The sequence below is a fragment of the Rhinolophus ferrumequinum genome, chromosome 10 (assembly GCF_004115265.2).
Source record: "Rhinolophus ferrumequinum isolate MPI-CBG mRhiFer1 chromosome 10, mRhiFer1_v1.p, whole genome shotgun sequence".
Classification (NCBI taxonomy): Eukaryota; Metazoa; Chordata; class Mammalia; order Chiroptera; family Rhinolophidae; genus Rhinolophus; species Rhinolophus ferrumequinum.
In genome coordinates, this window is record NC_046293.1 from 40,787,907 (window position 1) to 40,808,769 (window position 20,863).

Here is a 20,863-nt window from a genome sequence, read left to right on the forward strand (position 1 = left end):
TCTCTCCTAAGAAGAGAATCAGTTCAGAAGTAAGACACAGGACACCAAGAGATGGGGAACAAAATACAGACTCTATTACCAATAAAATGATTAGAAGAGAGCAATTTAGCTTTGGACAAAACAATTTGCTGTATTCCTTTATGTCCTTCCAACCTCCTCTTCCCTCAGGCCAGAGGCTGGCGTAGTACAGGCCAGAAGGGGATATAAGAGGCCGCTGAGCATCTACATTTATCCTAATATTGCCGTTCATATAAGCTCCGGGTGGAAGGAAAACAGCTGCATCTCCAGGGCTTGCAACCTTGAATTAGATTAGCTTCATCCAGTGTTGAAATGAAGCCCATGGGTATCAGGTTTGCTATCCACCAGTCAGGGAGAAGTAAGCAAGAGGTGAAGGAGGGGCCCGGGGTGCTATAGTAGTACAAGTCCCTCTGTATGGAAACATGAGGCAAGAAAAAAGGAAGTTCCTCCCTAAGAGGTGGTGGTTTAGTCAGAATCCATTCCCTTCCTCCTTCATTGTGAAACATTTACATTGTTTAGGTGGGATTGGCCTTACTCCTAGCTCTAGGGGGGGCTTTGTGAACCTATGTCCTTTATAAGTGTTATTAATTCAGGGACAGACAACTGTCCTAAACTGGTCTGATTAGTGTGAGGTTCAGGACTTTTGTTTGGATAGTTGGAGGTTATTGGAGTTGGATCCTATTTTATATGCAAATGCCAGTCTCCTTTGATGAGCACACAAAGATGAAGCCAACACACAGAATGGGACAGAGCCAAGAGGAACTCTGAAAAACAGATTATATCATGAACTCTGGATCAAGTCACACAGGAAGCCTGCCTGATATCTAGAATTTGTCAGTAAATCTGAGCCAGTACATTCCATTTATTGTTTCAGCCAGTTTGAGTTATTTTTTTTTAATTTGAAACTAAAAGTACACCCCCCCAAATCAGGGGGTTGATCTCTAAATTCCCTTCCACTTAAAAAAAATTATATGCTAAATCTAAAAGGAAAGAAATGTATAATTCCATATTCTGGGGGGAAAATCCCAGAGCTATCTCTTCTTAAAGAGGTGACAATGGGGTGCCACTAGAGCCTCAGGAAGCTAAGGCAGGCTCCCCTCTAGAAATCAGGGCCCATAAGATGAGGAAGAAATCTTAGCAGTCTTCTGTAGAAGGTATTTTCCTTAGTGGGCTGGGTTCCTTCTCACTAAACCAAGTCCGAAAATACAAGAATAGCTATTAAGATGCATATTTTCCATCAGAATTTAGAATACTCAGACCCTTTGATTCATCAGTTCTGCTTCTCAGAATCTCTCCTACAGAAATATACAAGTGAGGGACATGTATACAATGATGTTCCCTGAAACATTGTTCATAGTATTTTAAAAGTGGAGACAATCTTATTTCTACCAAGAGGAAATAGTTGTATAAATTCTGATATACCTATACAATGCAATGCTAAGAATGAGGCAGCACTGATGGAAAAAATTTTTCTAATATATGGAAAATATATTGGAAAATCAAGATAGAAAAATATATAGTGTGACTCTACTGTTTGTATTAAAAATAAATTATATACATATGTTTGTGCTTAAAAATGAAAGTCTTCCATTTTTTATTTTTCATATTTCTTTATTTAAAAAAATTTTTTACAATAGGCATCTATTGTTTTTTGTAATTCAAAACCCTTCTTTTTAAAGTGTGTGCATATATTTTTTGTGAAAAAAGATTATCAACATTGTGAATCATGGTTATATCAATAAGTCAAACTTATACTTATTTCATTGATTTATTTTTGACACTAATTCAAATGACGATGTATTCATATATGCATATATACACATGCATGTATGATCATTCATTATTCAACAATTCTTACTGTGTGCCTACTATACGCCAGGCAGTGTTCTAGTGATTAGTCAATATATCAATGACTAAAAGTCCTATTGATAAATTGTGCTGTGCATATATAGATAGCCTCAAAAATATAAGTAATTATAAATATTGAAACGAAGCAAAATATATAAGTTTATGTATGTATAATTTTCAATCATCAAAACATTTAATTCGGCCATTCAATGATGAGCTCAATTTCATGTCATAAAATTTGTAATCTTTGTCAATTTCATCTGTAAACCTTATGGTTGAAAGCACTGATTTGGATAGCCAACTAATATAACTACCAGTCTTGATTGGGGTATATTTTGGGTACAGCATCTTTAGACTTTTACTACATGGCAGAATTTGAACCTGAGCTCTCAGTTTCAGACTTCACATACAATTTCTAACACCTCCTTTAAATCACAGAAATCTCACTCATCTATTCTCTCCCACTCTGAATTCAGAGGCACTTGTAATTAGTCCTACACAATTTAGTATTGCAATATTAATTAATTCAGGCATACAGATCTATTCTTTCCAACCTGTGCAGCTGAGAGCTTCTGGAGGTCAGGAACTCTTTCCTCTTTCCTCACATCCACACATAGCTCGGTTTATTCTTTCAGAAAATCGATTGACTAAAGGCATCCCTGAGCTTTCTCAACAAAGAGCATTCATTTAAACTAAAAATAGAACACAGATCCTCTGTGCTTTTCAGTCATAATCAATATTACTATTCATGAGGCAGTTATTTTAAGTTTAACCATTTAGACATAATCCCATCGTTGAATTAAGCTTGAAATCTTAGAAAGAAATTTCAGTATATTTATTCACCTCAGCTCACTTCTAAGCAATTGTAATCCCCATGCTTGCAGCCCCTTCCAAGGCATCCGTTCTAAGGAGCAACTTTAGTTTACATGATAATTTTTGGAATACACTGTGGAAAGTACTTATTATGTTTTAGGAAAGCTATGGACTTTCTTTTTTTTTCTAAAGAATTCTTCTCCTATGACTATTTCCTTGAACTTCAGCATCCAACGATAATTAAAGGTAGCAAGAAAGATGCTGGGAGAAAAGCCAATTTAATTGTACTATCCTGAATAATTGTTTCTGACTTCCAGCTTGCTCATTGTGATATTTTTTTTTTTGGCAGGAAATAAATTAATATCAGACTCCAACAATCTTCAAACAAGTAAAAATTATAATCTGGTGGATGCCTATTTAAAGTAACAGAATCCAAGGCAACACAAGAGGCTTAATTTTAGATATGCATGTTATTAACTAAGAGTTGGAAAGAACATTATCTAGTAGTGAAGAGCCGGGAGCATGAAACAACCATTTTAATATACTCCCATTTCTTCAAGTTTTGACATGGATGAAATAACTTCAACTCTCTGTATATAGCTGCTCTGTCCTTAAATTTAGGTAAGTTTAACTCTTTATCACTTCACAAAATTGTTGACTATCTAGGCTTATAAAACACCAAACTCCTTGCCTTAGTTCAAGCTGCTATAGCAATAGACCACAGACTGGGTTGCTCAAACAATAGAAATTTATTTCTCACAGTTCTGAAAGCTGGGAAGTTCAAGATCAAGGTGCCAGCTGATTAGGTGTCTGGTAAGGGCACTCTCCCTGGTTTGCAGACAGCCATCTTCTTATTACGTCCTCACATGGGGGGCAGGGGAAGAAGCAATGAAAAGAATACCTTATTTAGGGATATATATATTATATATTTTATAGCTAGAAATGTCAAAATATTGCGGAGCCACCTTTTCAACATTGTTGGGTAAAAAAATGAGTTCTAGAGACTCCCCTATGGCAAAATATGGCCAGATTATAATGAAGAACTCAGTCAATAATAGAATTAAAAAATTTTAATCTAAAAAACAAATTATTGAAAAATGGAAAGCTTGCTAAGTTAATGTCTGAATTTAGAACACTAAAATGTCTGTTTTATCTAATAATGTGTTTTTCAACGTTATCATTGGCTACAGGCAAGCAGGAGCTACACAAAGGCAGCAATTAATGTGACAGCAGTTGAGTGTTGAGACCAAATTAGGGGTAATTATTTACTCTCATTGCTATAATTGGAAGTGTATATAAGGCACCCAGAAGCTACTATAAAGGAGGTTATGGATAAATACACACTGCTTTTTATATTCGTCTTGCAATGTACGACTTCACAAAATCCTTTCAAAAAAACAAACAAATCCTAAAGTAAGTGAGCTATAGAAAACAATTTATAGTCTTGTATTCTGTGGTTTCCTTTTTTTTTTTTTTGGAACAGCAGCCAAGCAGCCATAGTCACCAAACATTGGATAAATATTGAACTCTTTTTTAAACCCTTCGTTATGGAAATTTCCAAACATACACAAAGTAAAAAGAATAGAATAGTAAGTCCCCATGTGTCTATTACATGGATTCAACATTTAACAACATGTGGCCAATCTTATTTCATTTATAACTCTACTCTCCCCACATCCCCTTCACACTAGAGTATTTAAAATCAGCTATAAGGTATATCATATCATATCAGTTAACCAGAAAATACTGTAGTATGTATGTCTAAGAAATTAAGATTCTTTTAAAAAGCAAAACCATAAAGCCATTTTCAAACTTAAAAACATGAACACTTTAATATCAAATATCATCAGTAATATCAAAAGTCTTATATATAGTCACCTAGTTTAGATAACATTCATAGCAATACAAATGTTTTCAGGTTGAACTTCACAGGAATCTGAATTTTTGAGTTTAAGTATTTCCATGTACTGTTTGGTGTGTTGAAATTATGTGAAAATGAATATATCTTATATATCCCGTATCCTATTTGATAGAATTGGTTGGTTTGATTTTATCCAAGAACTAGAAATGGAGCAGTTGGTTGTTTTCAGGACAAGAAACAGAGCAAAACTGAAATCCAACCTCTCCACTTTGAAAATAATTTCTCTGAGTCCAGGGTGGAATGAGACATATTTTGGCATTCTCTTCCTAATGCCAGGGCTGACTTTCAGCTGGTTTACACTGTTACTGTCACACTCAGTGTCAAAATATTAAAATTCTTCTTAGAACTGCTACTCTAAGACTTCCACTTTCTTTCTCCCTCCACCCCAACTCTGGGCTAGAGGAGGCCTAGCTCTGGTGGCCAACTCTGCTGGCACCTAGTGAGTGATGCTTGGTGCCGGGTTGATCTCCTCATCCTGATTGGCCAGCTTGCGTCCTACAGATCACCTAGTGGCTACTTGGGGAACTGCAGCCTCCACAGAGTACCAAAACTGGTTGTTACATAGTTTTAAGTAACCCCTTTTACCTAAATCCCTTTATTGTTTTCCTCCTGTTTTGGAGATTAGGGCTATGAGATGAGCGTGGACTTCAGAGTCAGATCTGGTTCAGACTGGGATGTGTTCTAGGCAACACATCTCCTGTGGTTTTTGGCAAACTCTGAGTCACCGTGTCTTCATCTGTAAAATGGAAATATTAGTTATACTAACTCATCAAATTGGTGGGAAGATTAAATGAGATCACCTTTAATGTCTAATGTCTACATTTCTGATACAGAACTTCATATTCTCTACCAATCCTCCTCCTCACACAGTTCTCCCCATTTCGCTCATGGTACCACCATTCACATTTCTTAGGCCCAAACCAGAAATCATTCTGATGTTTTTTCTTTACTTATCATGTAACGCCCCCAGCCATAAGTCTACCTTCAGATATAGCTTAATCCAATCATGCTGTACCACCTCCACTGCTGTCAACCTCTACTGCTGTCATTCTAGTTCAGCAATCCTCTCACTTTTTGGTTTTAGGATCCCTTTACAATGCTTGGAAACTATTGTGACTCCAGTGTTTATGTGGGTTATATTGATATTTATCATTAGCATTAGAAATCATATGTGAAGCAAATTTAAAATATTATTTAATCATTAAAAAATAAGTCCACAGGCACATTAATCTAAATAATAATATTTTAAAGCAGCCATATTTTCCCAAAAAATTTAGTAAGAAGAGTGGTATTGCTGTCCACTTGTTTGTTTGATCTCTTTAATGTCTGGCTTTTTAAAAAAGCTTGTATTTTCATAACTACTTCTGCATTCAATCTGCTTCAATAATCACATGTCATGTAGCCTCTGGAAAACTCTACTGTACACTCATGAAAGAATAAAAAAGGCAAATAATGTCTTACTGTTATGAATATAGTTTGACTTTACAGACCCACTAATATGTCCCAGACCACAATTTTAACATTTAAAAAAAAATTGAGATGTCATTTTCATACATCAACTTCATTCTTTTAAGATATACAGTCAATGGGTTTCAGTATATTCACAAAGTTTGTGCAAATCACCACTATCTTATTCCAGAATATTTCCATCACTCCATTAGCAGTCATTACCGATTTCCCCCTCATACCAGTACCTGGTAACCATTAATCTACTTTCTTATTCTATGGATTTGCCAATTCTGGACGCTTCATAAAAATTGAATCATACCATGTGTAGTTCTTTTCTGTCTGATTTCTTTTACTTAACATAATGTTTTCAAAGTTCATCCACGTTGTAGCATATATCAGTACTTCATTTGTTTTATAGCTGAAGAATATTTCATTTTATGTATTTATCAGTTTGATGGACGTTTGGGTTATTTTCACTTTTTGGCTATTCTCAGTTATGTTGCTATGAACACGACTGTACAAGTTTTTGTGTGACATCTGTTTTCGGTTCTTTTGGTGGTATGTACATAGCAGCAGAACTTCTAGGCCACACGGCAGTCTATGTCTAACTTTTTGAGGAACGCCAAACTGGTTAAGACCACACTTGGAGAACCGCTTCCCCAGTCTGAGCCACTCTCACTCAGTGCTTGGGCTATTACTGCCCGAGTTGCCTGACTAATTTCTCTGAAGGGGCAGGGGGATTTCCACCAGGGTGGCTTGTTGCCTCTGCAATTTTATTCACAAAGCTGCCAGAACCACCTTTTTAAGAGCTCACATTAGAGCATATCACTCCATGTGTAAAACCCTCCAATGGTTTCCTTTACACATAGACTAAAATCCAAAGTCCCCCGTGGCCTAAAATGATCTAGTCCCTGCCTACCTCTTTGAATTTCCTCTTCACTCCTACCCCTCACTCACTGTGGTCCAGCCCCTGGCCTTCTGCTTTTAAACATGCCAAGCCCCTCCCACCTCGGAGCCTTTTAACTTATCTGCTGTCTGGAACTTGCTGCCTTCTAATCTTTTGGCAGTTGGCTCCTTCTAGATCATTCAGATCTCAGCTTGGAAGGAAGATCCTTAGAAGGGCCTTCCTTGACCTCCTCATCTAAAATAACCACTCTCATCTGTCACTCTTTCTCTGGCTACATTTTATTCAGAGTAAACATTGTTCATTTATTTGTTTAATTGTTCATTTTCAGCACTGTAACTAGTTCCTGGAGATGGCACACAGTAGAGAATAAATATTTGGGAATGAGTGCACTGAAAAATGGCAGAGGCACCTGGTGCTCCAGATATCTACTGCTGCATAACTGCCCTAAAACTTGTTGATTTAAAACAACAACAGGTTATTTTGGCTGGGGTATGCTGAGTGACTTTTCTATTGGTCTTGCAAGCCGTCACTTGTGTAGCTGCAATCAGCGGGCAGATTGACTGGGGGCTGGGCTCAGATGGTCCTCCCTCTCTCTCCCCACCTGGCCTCTGCATGGTAGAGATTCCAACCACAAAAAGTAGAAGCTACTCTCCTTTTAAGATATAAGCCTGGAACTAGTAGCACAGCATCATTTCTGCCATATTCCAAATTCCATTGGTTAATAGAGTCGGCAAGGCCAGCCCAGATTCGAGGGACTATGTGGGGGCATGAATACCAATAGGAGTGTTTTGTGGGGGTGGGTCAGGGGGAGGGAACCAATAAAATCGACCAGCACACCATGCAAAGGCTCAGTATATTGTACCTATTCTTATTATGACTATGTGATAGATGGAGAGGGAGGAAAACCTCTAAAGGTTTCCGCTGTGTTGCAAATTGTAGCATCTTTTCTAATGTGGAGTTGTATGATCAAGAAGAGAAAGAGAAACCTTATGAATTATTTTGAGTACAGGACTCTTTGCTACAACTTGACCAAAAAGCATACACCTAGATAGGAAAACATTTTATTACAGATTCTTTGTAGCTGCATTTGTTAAAATGGAATTCTAGTGGAATTCTGACCCAGGGAGTGTAGAATCGTAGTCACGTACAGGATTCTGGGGGCTGACTGCTCAGGTTTGAGTGTTGGTTGGGCTACCCACTAACTGGTGATCTTGCACAAATTTCCTAACCTCTTTATGCTTCAATCTCCTCATTTGTAAAATGAGAATGGTGATAATAGATGTCTTCCAGGTTTTCTCCAGTCATTAACTATACAAACATAATTAGTGGTCATGCCAACTAACCGGATAGTTCTTTTTTAAAATCTGTTTTTGCAATTATTTAATCAGAATTTCTTGAGACTTTGGCCTTTAGTGAACTTTCTTTCATCTTCCTTAATAACTCTTTTTAAAAGCCCTCTAAAAAAGACACACTAATGACTAGCAAGTTAAGGTAATATTGAAAGCAATCCCTGTTCAAAGGCTGACCATGCAGGTTGGAGGTCACTCAGCTATCAGTGTCATCGTGATAGGGGAGCTGGTCCTTGGTCTTTGGGACCCAGATTCAATTCAGGGCCACTCCAAAAACTTCACTTGCAGTTTGATTAGCACAGACTGTTCCAGACTCGATAGCCTCTTCACTTATAAAACACAGAGTCCCCAGGAAAAGAGAGGCTGTGAACAGAGGACATAGAGTTAATGTAGTCTCACCAGAGCATTCTAGGATGAATTCCCAGGACAAATTGCCAGTGACAATTTTAGAAACCGTGGATAAAATGGATTCATGAAGAAAAAAGATTAAAACATCACCTTATGTTTATGTGCCATAGTAGCTTTTTAAAGTGTTTTCAGTGTTATATCATGAACAGCCTTAGACACATAGCAAGACTAATACAATAATTTTTGCTTCCATGACAATCAGCATTCCAAACATGAAGGGTCAAATCCGAAGGTTAATTATAAATGAGAATATCTGTGGACACTCTGACCTGGCAGTCTGTCTGAATCTGAGTGAATTGTAGGGAGAGCCATGGGTTGCCCTTGTCTTCCCTACACTTCTTCAGGACATGTACCTGGGGATCCCTGGTTAGCTCAATTGGTTAGAGCATGGTGCTACCAACACCAAGGTTGCCGGTTCAATCCCCACCTGGGCCACTGTGAGCTGCGCCCTCCTCAAAAAAAAAAAAAACACAAAAGTACATGTACCTGCCAAGTACTGAGCACTGACAATTAAAGCTTCAATTCTCTGTTTTTCTTCTAATTTTCATTGTTTTGTGCGTGTGTGTGTGAAGCTATAACAAGAAAGAAGAAAATGGAAGGCCTACATAATCTTACCACCTCAATGCAATTCTACATATTTCCTCTTAAGAGTTTGTCCAGATACATGCAGGTGTTCATATAATTATCATCATAGTGCCATGCTTTTTAATTTTACTTTTTCTTCTCTAATAGCAACATTTGTTCATGTTGTTTCATAACCTTCTTAATTATTGTGGCTTCATATTCTTGTTAGTTGGAAGCTATATGTCAGTATTTTACTTACTCATTTATCTATTAGTAGATATGTAGGTTGTCTCCACTTTTCGTTGTTGTTGCTACAAAAGTTGTGATGAGCTTGTCTGTTTTTATAACTTCTTTGGCATTATTTCCATGAGATAAATTCCTAAGAAGAAAATTATGGATTGTAGCAGATTGTATGATCTAAAGATGACTACAACATCTCTTGCAATCTCATTGCTCTTCTGTAATATGACCTTGACACTCCCCCTTGAACCTGAACGAGTTCTGTGACCAATGAGTTCTGCTTTGACCAATAGAATATGGCAATAGTCACACTACACCTGTTTCAGGTACAACCCTTATTTGGCCTGATTACATCTATTTCCTGCTTCTAGGAAATGCAACTATACTGAAACCACCATGCTGTAGGAAGCCCCAGCTACATGAAGGAGCCCTGAGGTCTGAGGTGCTAGGTGGACAGCAAGAAAAGCCCAGGAGCACTGAAATATCAGACATGTGAGCAAAGACGCCACTTGGAAGTGTATCATCTAGACCTCGCTGCCACACCTGAAGCCAGGAAGACAAACCGTCCAGTGTAAGCCTTCGCAAATTCCTTACTCACTAAACTACATGCGAAATAAATGGTTGTATAAACCCAAGTTTTGTGATAGTTACCTAGTAACGGTATTTGAAACGTGGATCAAAAGATAAAATTCCCCCCACCCCCCAATTTCTGGCAAAAGCAATTCTAACAGGATTGAACCAGTTTATACCATACGCAGTGTCTTAAAAAGTCTACGTTTTTCAAGGTGCAAGCCTTAGAAAAATTTTAATCACTGTATTGTTTCTAACTTCCTTCATTTAAGGTAGACCGATAGCATCCATTTCTTTGGAGGGATTTTTACTTTTGTCTCTCTTCTGAGAAGGTAACCACTTGCTTTGGAAGCCCACCAATTTTCTTACCTTCATCATCTCTAGTTTGCTTTCTTCTTCCTTCTTGCTCCCCCCACTTGAGGCCCTGCTCATTTTCAAACAAAAATAATACCTACTATTCACTTACTTTGAATTTAAATACACGAAGCTCTTTGAACTCACTTGAAAGGGAACCAAGAAGGACTAAAGTGTGTGTGGATACCTGCGTGATACATTACAGATAAACATATGCTGGGGAGGCGGGGGAAGAAATTTTACCCTACCCTTCTAGGTTCTTTCAGCTGGTTTAATTATTAAATCTACATGAGACAGAGTAACAAGAGAAAATAACCAAACTTAATTACATGTGGACTTACTGGAAATCCACATATGTGAGAGTATCAGAGACCCCACATTTACGAGATGCTCAGAGACAGAAAGGTGAAATGAAGTATATATGACATTCTGAGCTAAGGATGACGTAAGGCACATCAGGGCTTCAGAGGGAGAAGGGTCATTCTCAGGATGAGAAGAAGAGCACATGTTCAGTAATTACAAGTTTGCGCTAGCCTATAGATAGGTCATAAAAGGTTATTTCTGGTGATAACTCTCATTATGGGCAAGAGTCCAAATTTAAATTCTTTAAGGGAGAGGTAAAAGTTTCTCTTGAACCCTCAGGGTCTCCATTGCCCTCAGCTCAAAATAATCCACAGGCCAAGGTGGCACATCTTGGGGAGGCCTGTTCTGAATCCCTTCAATTGATCCATAAATTCATTCCGGAACCTTTTTGAGCACCTATTATGTGTTAAGCATATTGATTCTCTCAGATAGGACGGGGAGTACGCAGTGATAGAAACTAACTCAAATTGGATTGAGGTTAATGGGACTTTATTGGCACATGAACCTGAGGACTGGTTTCAGGAGCGAGCTGCCACAGAAATCAAACAATGTGATTTCTCTCTTTCTTGGCTGACTCTGCTCTCTTCTGTATGCTGGTTCTGTTCTTGGCTCTGAGTAGTTGGTTGAAGAAGCAGCTCCAGGCTCACTGTTTCTTAGGTTCAAGTTCAATGAGAAGAGACACATTCTTCCAGAGAGTTGCCACACAAGTCCTGGGATCCAATGATTGGACCATCTTGGATCTTGTGCCCATTTCTGAACCAGTTACAGTGCCCGAGGGATGAGGATGGGCTGATCGCCTAGGCTGGGCCACCTGTCCCATTCCTGGTGCTGAGTCAGCATCATCAGGAGCACAGGAGCACAGAGCAAGGGCAAGTAGCAGTGCTCTGTTCACGATGTGGCTGCAGACAACGCATCCTCCTGTCTTCTCCTGCTTCTGTGCAGGAATTCCCTGCAGACATTACGCTGTCACTGAGGGTGGTAGTGCACAGCCTGTTTGACCAAACACTCTGCCCAACCCCACCCCCTATGTAACCAGTGCCTCCCTCTAAGAGTGTTATCTCTACACCTGTGGTTCACACTACCTCAGCTTTCTTTTTGTGCCCTCGATGCAAGGGGATTTCTAAATGTTTTGTCGTTTCTTCTTTGAGGTGCCACGAGATACCTTTTCTACTAAAAGAAACAGCCTCAAGGGGAAGGAAGCAGGCCAACAGCTACCTCTTTCACTCCTGGGAAAACACATAGTTAGAATCTTCCAACATGTCAATAAAAATGGCTAGCATTAGCTTTCCAAATGTGGAGTGACGAGTTCCTTCTAAGTTATAGGTCTCTATGATTCACATCCTTTGTTTCAGAACAGGCAGTTTGGGGGGTTTTGTATTGAAGAAGGGAAAAAGGCGTTGGATTGGGGAGAGAAGAGTCTCTTCAGGAAAGAGGATGGGTCAGAAGGCGACGGGGGAGTACGGAAAGAAAGACACACTGTACCCACTTCCCAGCTGTAGCTGTCAGACAGCTTCCTTGGTCCCCACTTGGATTTTGAGCATTTCCACAAATCCCTCAGAATTAGTTCAAATCATCAGCTTGTACTTGACAGCATTGGTCTCTTGGCTCATGAAAGGAAAAGCAAATCAGAGCTTAACTGCTCAGAACCTGGAAGGAACATTTTATAAAGATGTCCCTTGAGGGATGGGGACAGGCTTAAGTACCCCTGGTCATCTCTTAGGGTCTACTCCAGATCCAGGCTGGCTTCCAGGACACAAAGCAATTTGTAGGAATTACAAGCCTGCACAGCTCTGTTGCGAAATGAATTCGCAGCCCTGCAAAGTCATGTCACAGCAGGACAAAATTCTATGAGAGAGGAAGGAAAAACGGGGAGGTGTTATGGATGCAAACTGGTTTAGAAAACCCTGACATGTAAGCAAAACGTTTGAATTCTTACAAGAGAAGTGAAGTAAGCAACACAGGAAACCATTCAGGGGAGGCAGAAGCACTCTGCAGGGGAAGCATTTCAGTGCTGAGCTAAAGGCAAACACTTGCACCAAGAAAGAGAGGGCTGTCGATATAGGTTAAACTAAAGCGCAGTCTCAGCATTTGTGCTGATGCTGCCTCACTTTAAGATTTACTTCTCCTGGATCCACGAGTAGGTCAGAAGAAATGCAGGAGCTACACAACAAGCGAGTACGTTTGCCAAGGGTGGTACAAATAAACATGCCCTCTCCCCAGCCTCTCTCCCTTATGGACCAGTACCTCTGTATAAAGATCCAGAATCTCTCAGTTTATATATCAAAGCCCCAATTTCATCCTTTATCTGAAATACAACAATTTGAGAAATAGGAAATGTGTACTTTGCAATCTGAAAGTTGATTTTTACCTGAGCCCAGTGATCCTGGAAAACAGTGACAGAGATTAAGAAATCCCACAACCCTTGGTGTTCTCCAAAAGGGTTTACTGCAAAGACCCAACCTTTCCTGTATGGCTCAGATAAAACTCACCCTTGTTTACCTGTGACAGGGCTAGATATAGACCCTCAACATTGCCTTTCTTTGCTTCATAAATGATTAGTGGAACTGCTTGCCCCACTGATCAATTGCAACAAAATGATGATAAGCAAACTTTGGTTAAGTTTCTTTCCTTCCTCCAGGCCCCTGAACTATGACCCACCCGCCTTTAGCCTGAGCCAGAATACAGCCCTTGCTGAGAATAGCCTGGCCTCAAGGTCCAAGGGGCTCTGACCCACTATCTGATCATTCCATTCTTCATCCCGCCTTCCCACACCTGATTCTTCTTAGCCTTGTTTTACTCTTGTCTACAACAGAAAAACTCTTTTTACCGTACTCCTGAGATGCTCGCAGACCTTTTGGTCACAGCACTCTATTGTAATACTTCCCTACCTCCTTGCAATAGTCCTTTTAATACAAGTCTCTTCTTACTAAATTTGGGGTGTTTTTAAAAATTTTGACAAACCAGGCATGGAAGAGAACTCATCAGCTTCTTTTCTGAGCTCCTTCTAGCAATACAAATTTTATACAGATCAAATATTGTTTGCTTCTTCAGCCCTCTGGATGGGTTTCCAGAATGCGTTGTGATTTGCCAAGAGACGGTGACCTCTGACAAATGATAAACATGGTAGAGAGTCTAGGTTAAATGCTTATCGTATGTTAGACACTGATTTAAGGGCTTTATATATGTTACCTCATTAAAACTTCCCGATTTCCACAAGACATAGGTACTATTTTTCCACTCTGTTTTAGGAATGAGGAAACAAGCACAGAAAAGTTAAATAATTGAGTTAAATAATTGACTCAAGGTCACACAGTCACACAGACTGACAGATCTGACATGCAACATCAGGTGGGTCCAAGGCCACCGGCCTGGGCCTTAACCACCATGCCAGGGTTTTCCTGAGGGATAACTGCCTGGGGGTTCTCCTTCTGGCAGTTGCTCCTTCTATAGATAGGAAGCAGGTGAAAAAGAACAAAGCAGTCTGGAAAACTGTCAGCTGGGTACTGGCCTAGTATCCACAGCAGGGAACTGGTTTTAGTACCTACCAAACATAAACTGTTTCACAAAACGGCAATGTCTAGTGAGGTGACTCTGTTACCGCCCTGAAGTAAGACAAAGAAGAGACCACTTGGCAATCATGCCTTTAGCACAGACAAAAACACTGTGTGAAACCCAAAAACAACCCAACAACCCCCTCTCCTGGCTAACATGAGCAACTCCTGCTTCTTTATCAGTGAGGGTGTTAGCAGGATCCCTCCCATTCCTGCCACCTCCTAGATAAAAATTAAGATACTCAATCTCCAAATTACCGCCCCCCTTTCTGACAGCACCCAATTCACAGCAATCCTCACAGCTGAACCCTTCTCAAAATCATCTAACAGAAACCCAAATCCTATTATAAGTCCCTCGTAATTCCCTCTTATCTAAATGCCGCGCACTTCCCAAGGGTGTGTTTATAGTCACATCTGCTTTATTTGACCTGGTGGGCTGGTAAGCTTGAACACAAGCCTGTAGTCCGCTGAGGACTTGAATTTGATGCTTTCTTATGTGCCCCCTAGTGGTTATATCTTGTAACAGCAGGAGCTTCTACCTGGGTTGGTTCTGTAAAGACCACTCCCTGAGGTTGTTAGCCCCTTTCTGCTTAGCACTCCCCCTTCCCTCTTCTTAAACACTCTCTCCCACCTCCTTCCCCCCACGTCCCAACTTTCCCTGAAGAAGGTTTAATTTCCTCTGGGATAGTGTAAATGGCTTACCATACTGAAGAGGTATCTGAGTTATTTTCAACTCCATTTCGCCAGCTGGGGAACATCAGGCCTCAGCCTTTACACCTCCCTGTGGTTTCTCCACACACCTGAAAACAGAGGACAGGGGTTACTGTAGACCTCTGTTGGTACAGTTAGGTTCTATCTGTGGGAATAAAAACCCCAGAAGCATCTCTACCCCAGTTCCTCTTTCCAAAGTGTATGCCCTGAAGAATAAAACTGTTCAAAGTGTTAAATTGTTGTTCTTACTAATATTCTCAAATACTAATCACAAAAGTCACAAAAAAATTCCTTGTTAAGTGGGCCAAACATTGGCTCTAAATTACAAAGTTTATTTCAGTTGTAACTTTCTCTTATTAGCTATAGACACGTGTCCTGCAGAACAACCCATGGCTGTGGGGCCCTGATGAAATAACAGCAGCACACATCTGGAACTTTTTTTTTGTCACATGAATGGAAGTTTAGGACGTGGAAACTCAATGTACCGGGTATGACGGCAGCAGACAAAATACAATGACCAGTCTGCCCCGCAATGTGGTGGTGAAAATGGATGGCACTGTCATGTACTTAACTTCTGTTATAATGACACTACATGAGATTTCTAAGATGATATGACTGGAGCCCACTAATGCAGGTTTCTGTGACACTGCTTTCATTATTTCCTAGAGCAACAATTTCTTATGGTAAAATCCATGTGATTTTTAAAATCAATCAGGTTTGTGTTTTCTCTAGATATTTTCGGGTTATTTTAGAAAATACAAAACCTGTATTAATTAATGAAATGATAGATTTTTTTAGTATATAATGGGATGCTTTCTAAGAGTGCTGCAATGACCATTCATATCTATACATCACAGTTAAAGTTCCACAAATCATTCATCGGTAAATAAATTCTCATTGTAAAAATTACAAAATTCAGAAATAAGACAGAGTAAATGGGAAAGTCACCTATCATTCCAGGTCCCTCCCCCAAAACTCACTTCCCTAGAACTAAACCACTATTACCTGTTCAGTGGGCTACCTTCCAGATCACTTTTTGCATTTACATTCATATATATACACACGTATTTAGTAGATAATAGTAAATATTTCTTCCATATTGATGTATTTCAGATAAACTGTTATCTTATTTAATCCTTGTAAGCAAATTTTACCTCTACCCTCTTAGCATTTTCATCTGAGCCTGAGAATTAAAATGACATAAAACAGACTAACAGGAGAAAAGTATGCAAATTTATGTCATATAAGTTTCAGGTGACATGGGAGCCCACATAAGGAAATGAAGACCCAAAGAAGAGGCAAAACCTAAACGCATTTATATTAAGTTGAACAAAGAGAGGCCATTGTAGAAAAGTAAAATATAAGGGGAGGCTACAGGAAGATAAGAATTATTTTAACAAGGTCTGTTTGTACAGAATTCTCTCATCTTCAACTTCCTGCCCTAGATGATAAGAAGGTTGTTTTCACTTCGGTACAGGGAGGACATCTCCCATATGGGGGTTTTGTCTGCTTTTAGGAAGAAAGGGGGGAGAGTCAGAGTACTCTTCTTGCACCTGCTGTTTTTAAATGTCTTCAGCTCAAAATAATCCTTATGCCAAAGTGGCCTATTTGGGGTGGCATATTCTGCCACCTGTCATCTTCACAATTTTGGAGGCTGGTGCCATTATTTATCTATTTACAGATAAGGAGCTGGAATCATAGAGGAGGTAACTAGATTGTTGAACTTGCACTATGGTAAACAATGAAGCCAGACTTTGAACTGCAGCTGTGTTCAGTGTCCCAAACACTCAACCACTATATCGCACTGCCTCCCAATGGCAAATTGAGCTCCATTCCAGCTGCTTTTTGGTTTGCTAACCAGAGGAAGTGGGTGGACTACATGCACGTTCTATGTGGTTACTCAGTGGAAGCAGATGAGACAGCAACAGTGGTCACTGGGCAGCTTGTGCAGCTGAACCTGGGCTGTCACAAAGCTTCCCTGTGGTACTAAGCACAACAGGAACACAGGAAGAGGTGTGCTAGCTTGAAGCTGCAAATGCAGCCAGTCTAAGCCTTTATGCATTGTCAGAAACTGGGTTGGATTTCTCAGTGGAACTGCAAGATCTATTTAACTGTCTTAGTTTGGCAGGTGGGTAAAATTAAATTTGCAGAATATTTCATCACAATCACTTTCTTGCCACATTCCTGACCCCCAACTAGGTTCTCCAAGTACTGGTCCAATTTATCAAGAATGAAAGAGTAGATTTAATTTTGGATCTCATTTTATGCCCCCGCCTCGGTTTCATTTATGTAATCAGGATAATCCTGACCCTATTCCTTCAGAAAATTGGGAGGATTAGAGGACATATAAGTGAATGCACTTTATAAACTGGAAAACACTTCACGTCAGCATCTCTGACTTGTGCCCCATGCATTCCTCTCTGGGCTGTGAAGGTGGATGAACTAGCTCTTAGCATCAATTATTAAGAAACAATTAATGAAAGTGCTCAGACATGATTAATGCTTTCGAAAGAACATTCAACCAACAGACTCTTCCTCTGTAACCTCTTGTTATGAATATCTGTACTCAATATCATATGGGTCGAATGCTATTCTTCTTGCTAATGTAAGTGTGTTCCCTCCTAGGGAATATGGAGCAATGACATAAAAGCTGCATTAGATGCTTGGCCAACAGTGGGCATTCACATATCTATTCAAAGAATAAAAAGGAAACACCGGTCTGAGTTCAGCCCTATTAAATGTTGAGATGCATCTGATTTTCTCATCCTAAGTTGGAGAAAATAATGTCTACCATCATCTTAGCCTCTCAGAGTTCTCCTGAGATTAAGATCGTATATGAAGTATTTTATTTCAATATGTCAATTTAAGATGATACGTATTTCCCATTAAGGCCCACCTTGGTAAGATGAGGTTATCAACATCAGCGTGTCACCAGGGCATTGTTGGTAATGGGAGCTGGCAGCCCTCAGGTCTGGGTGTTGAGCAGAGGGCAGGCAGTATGTAAGGCAGCAACATGTGAGAAAAGAAACAGCTAGGGATCCTGACAGGGAAGCAGCATTCAGAGTTTGGGAGGTCTCAGAAAGTAAACAGAAACTAGTTAATATTGGGAAAAGGATGAAAAGCAAAGGGCTCTTCAAAGGCCCACCCAGCAGGCAGGGACCTGACAATCAGTGAGAGGGAGCTGGCAAACAAGTGATTGCTGCTGGTCATGGCGCAGGAGTTACTGCATTTGCCCTGACACTGTTGTCAGTGGTGCCAGAATTCCTTTGCAGGTTTTGCTAACCCGTGGAGCTGAAGGTTAACATCAGCACTTAGAGAGAAGTGGTCATCATCTAATCGGTTGGTGTTGCTTGTAGCTGTTCCGTTTTATAGGTGTGTATTCATGGCACCATCTGCTGTTAACATGAGTTATCCTTGCAAATAAAATAAATATCAATACGATTATATGCATGGTACACCTTGTGCAAATCCTATGAGTGGCGTTACAAGAAATAACACATTTGGGAAGCAAAATAAATGATCAAGTTGGCAATTTCCACACGTGATTCTGATGGTGCTAATAAACTTGCTGGTGTATGTGAATGTTAGTTACATCCCTCAAACGCCACCTATGAATGTTCTCTCATGGTTCCGCAGTGTTTCAATATTTGCTACAGGCTGTACTTCTTTGTAATACTACACTATACTTAATACTTAATTATTAAACAGATTTGTTTCAGATGTCCATAACAATGAATAAAGAATAGGAACGATTTTTGCAGTATTTTAAAAAGAACTTACGGTTTCTGGAATTCTTGGGGAATTCTGATTTCTCCTTTCTGAATCTCAAAGATTAAAACCTGTCAGGAATTTGGGAACATTACTCTAGTTTAATATTCTTTGTTGTGTATGGAAGAGTTAAGGCTTTGCAACTGTGAAGAAGCAAGACCCTTCAAGTGGTTGTAGGTTCTAATTGTAACATGGTCTGAAGTCTAAAGGGGGAAGTGGTGGGCTGAGGGGGAGTAAGGGTATGTTCTTCCATCTATGGAGAGTGGTTTATAATTACAATATTTTTCCAGGTTAAGTGAAACTTACATAGATTAAAATGCTCATGTAAGTTAAAATATGTTTAGTAATGTCACAAGGATGCAAAAGTTTTATTAATTTCCCCGTTATTAGAAATTTCATAGAATCCAAGAAGGTGGGATTGAAATGGAAAGATGAAATTGATATTCAGAGAAAGGTCCTTTGTTAGAAATAATAAATGATTGTGGCTAAGCCCATTATATGTGTTCAATAAACCATTTAATTTTCCTCTTGAGCTCAGAAGAAGATTACATTTCCCAACACCCATTGCATAACACATCTCTCATAGTCTTTCAGGCTGGCTCTCTCTCCACCTGCATAGCTGGAAGTGAAGGTTCCAAGATGGTGGAGGTACGTAATAGAAGGAGCCCCAATCCCTGAATTTGCTGCTTAGAGAACAGCTGCCCTTGTGAACCCTCTGAACAGGAACATGGGCATGAATGAGAAACAAACCTTTATAGTGTTAAGCCACTGAGAGTTCAGGGTTTATTTGTTACCTGGCATAGCCTCGCCTATCTTAATAGCATGCTGTGATCTTCCTTCATCTTCATTGAAGTAGAGGGTCATATCAACCTGTGGAGGAGCACCAGGTGAGATTACACTGTGGTAAGTGACTACAAAATAAGACATATTCATATTGTAGTACACATGGGACATTATAGGAAATTGTATCCCTCACACTTGGAAATGATGTACCCACTGAGAAATCAAGCAATAAAACCCACATTTAACAGATTAGGCTGCCATCTGTTGACATAACCTCAATAACCCAAGAGCTCTTTCCATTAAACCGCGCGCCTCCATCATTACTCCTATGCCTTATTTGTTCATAATGACTTAATAAATTGCAATCTATTGTTCTTTGTATAACAATCTCTTGGGAATATGGTAATATAACACTCAAACATCATGCTCTGCCAAAGTTGGTTTTTGGACTGTGATAAAAAAAGACCAGACAGTGGAATGTGGGGTCCCCACCAGCTTTCTGCTTCCCAGGAAGACCTTCAGCAGCCAGGCAGGCTTACTAGCCAAAATTTCTCATGCAGCTTGGTTGTCCTTTAAATGGTTTAAAGTAACTTAGACCTTTAAAAAAGCAGATTGTCAGCTAGAGGAAACAGCTGAAAGGGAACAATGAACTACTGCACAGCAAGAGAAGGGGGACCTACAGCCATCATGCAGCAGCACTACCGTGTTTCCCAGGAAATAAGGCCTACCTGGACCATCAGCTCTAATGCGTTTTTTGGAGCAAAAATTAATATAAGACCGCGTCTTATTTTACTATAAGACCAGGTCTTATATAATATAGCATAATATAAGACTGGATCTTATATTAATTTTTGCTCCAAAAGACGCATTAAAGCTGATTGTCCGGCTAGGCCTTATTTTCGGGGAAACAGAGTACCTGTCTCAATGGGGAGCACACTCATGGGAACTGAGGGTGCTGAATGGCTGCCATTTTCTTAACTGACGATTTGGTTTAGTCTGGACTGTAACTCCTGTCTTGACATAAATAGTATTTAAGCAGATAACCATAAGTGGGACAGTTTAATTTAAAGACTTATAAAGATCTAAGGTCAGGTTCTTACTTAGGTTTTATGTTTCAGAGTTCAGAGAGATAAGATAATCTACTCCAGCAGATAAAACTACTGGAGCCATGTCAGAACTGGAATAATTCTCTTGAGAGAATGGAGAAGTGAGTCATTACCCTCAAGACTGCATTTAAAAGCATTTA

At 39.6% G+C, this 20,863-nt stretch overlaps 1 long non-coding RNA gene across 1 annotated transcript; it reads right to left on the reverse strand.

The window, feature by feature from the left end:
- Positions 1–5,704: 5,704 nt before the first annotated feature.
- Positions 5,705–19,696, reverse strand: LOC117029447 (uncharacterized). Its single transcript, XR_004424217.1, has 4 exons — positions 19,629–19,696; positions 15,058–15,155; positions 9,537–9,656; positions 5,705–8,668 (listed from the first exon to the last, which is right to left on the reverse strand). It is a non-coding gene; the product is annotated as an uncharacterized LOC117029447 (long non-coding RNA).
- Positions 19,697–20,863: the final 1,167 nt, after the last annotated feature.